Genomic DNA, 2,411 nt, shown 5'->3' with positions numbered 1-2,411 from the left:
TCTGGCTAAAAAATATTCACCCACAGGAGTTATTTGTTTTCTCCCATAAAGAGTCTGAAACTAAAGGGTCATTTTTCTCACTGTGCCTTGGATCTGGAGGAGAACAACTTTTTATAGTGACTGGTGGACACAAAGGTACTGTTGGTTTTCATTTTAAAGTTTATCTTTAAAAAAATACTTTATTTATTTATTTGAGAAAGAGAGGAAAGAAAGGGGCAGATACAGAATGGGTATGCTAGGGCCTGCAGCCACTGCAGACAAACTTCAGGAGCATGTACCACCTTGTGCATCTGGCTTACATGGATAGTGGGGAATCAAACATGGGTCCTTAGGCTTTGAAGGCAAGCACCTTAACACTAAGCCTTCTCTCCAGCTCCTACAGTTCATCTTTGCAAAGGGCTGAATAGTTTATTTAATGCCTATGGGGGCAAGTCTTGGCCTAGTTGGTAGTTCTCAAGTGCTGTCAAATATTACATGCCTTGGGCTGGGGAGATGGCTCAGTGGGTTAAGAGTGCTTGCCATACTAGCAAGAATCCCTAAGAAGGCCCTATTCATCCTGAATTCAATTCCCAACACCCATGTGAACAACTAAATATGGGCTTGCATACCTATAGTCTCAGTCCTGTGGGTACTAGAGACTGGCGAATCATTTGGACTCAAAGGACAGCCAGTCTGATTGAAAATGGAAGCTCCAGAGGCTGGAGAGATGGCTTAGGGTTTAAGGCACTTGCCTTCAAAGTCCAAGGACCCAGGTTTGACTCTCCAGGTTCCACATAATACAGATGCACATGGGGGTGCATGCATCTGGAGCTCATTTGCTGTGGCTAGAGGCCCTGGCCACCCATTCGCGCTCTCTCTCTCTCTCTCTCTCTCTCTCTCTCTCTCTCTCCTTCTCTTTGTCTCAAATAAATAAATAATCAGAAAAAAAAGAAAAAGGAAGCTCCAGATTCATTAAGAGACTCTGTGTCAAGGAAATAGATGGATGAGGGACCGAGGAGGACCCTTGATGTTCTCCTCTGGTCTCTCCATACACATGCACAGACCACACACATCTGGAAGCACCCATGTATGTACCATACACACACACACACACACACACACACACACACACACACACACATACACACACACACCACACCACACCAAACATACTACACATACAAAAATAAAAAAGATTACAGGGTTTGTTTTGAGTCAAGTTTAGGGTTCTTCCTCTTATAAGATTTTCATTCCTGAAATTATTGTCTTCAATCTTCTTCTTTAATGAAATGTGATTGGTCTGTGTTTGACACCTTCATACTATACGAAGGTAACTGGTGACTTACAGGTGACAAGATCTCTTCAGATGAAATTTCCTTCTTTTTTGATGTTTTATAGGCCTTATAACCCTGCTGACTTTAATGTACTTTAGATCATGTTTGAAACAACTATTTTTACTTCTGCCAATGCCATCTGTACATCTAATAATAAATCAACAAATACTCATTAACAACCAATGTTAATAATAGCAACAGCTATTACTATAAATTTACTGGGCTTCAGACACGGTTCTGAGAGCTTTATATGGATCTTCACACGCAAGTCACACTATATCCTTATAATATAATTGTATTAGCCATTTTCAGCTAAAGACATTGAAAACCCCCTGAGGTTAAGTAAGCTCACCCAACAGCTGGCTAGTAATTTACAAAGCAATGGTGAGAACCCCTCCTATTTCACATGCAGTAAGGTAGGCACCAGGGAAACAAAAATGAATAAGGAAAGGCTTTTTTCTTCCTGAGGCTAAGTCTTCAAGAAAAGACAGCCTAGATAAGCAAGGAAGATGAGTAGGTGAGGGAAGAAATGCCAATAACAAGCAGAGAGCACTGTATGTACAAGATCTTTCATATAAATGGTGTAGTTTAAGTTGAACATAAAATATAGGAGACTGAGAGACAAAATGTCATGCAAAGAGCATAGAGCAGGATTATATATAAAACCTTCCTGGTCCCAAGCCCTATCATTTGAATACTCAAATTTCTCTAAACATTTTAATATTAATATTTTCCATGTCTTAAAGTTGTTGGATTGATAAATTCAGATTACCTTTGGAGATAAATTGGCAGTTTAGATAATTGATCAAAGTGGAAAGTACCTCATTGTGGAGTTTGATTCAGGTGTCTCATAAACTCAGGTGTTCTGAATGCTAGGTTCCCAGATGATGGAGATTTGGGAATTAATGCCTCCTGAAAGCAGTGTATTCTTAGGGGTGGGCTTAATGGTTTTATATCCAGTGTCCCCTTGCCAATGTTTAGCACTCTCCTGTTGCTGCTGTTCACCTGATGTCAGCCAGGAAGTGATGTCCACCCTCTGCTTGTGCCATCGTTTTCCCCTGCCATCATGGAGCTTCCACTGAAGCCTGTAAGCTAAAA

This window comes from Jaculus jaculus, chromosome 6 (genome assembly GCF_020740685.1).
Source record: "Jaculus jaculus isolate mJacJac1 chromosome 6, mJacJac1.mat.Y.cur, whole genome shotgun sequence".
Lineage (NCBI taxonomy): Eukaryota > Metazoa > Chordata > Mammalia > Rodentia > Dipodidae > Jaculus > Jaculus jaculus.
The sequence above is the reverse complement of the archived record's forward strand: the minus strand, read 5'-3'. Positions refer to the sequence as shown.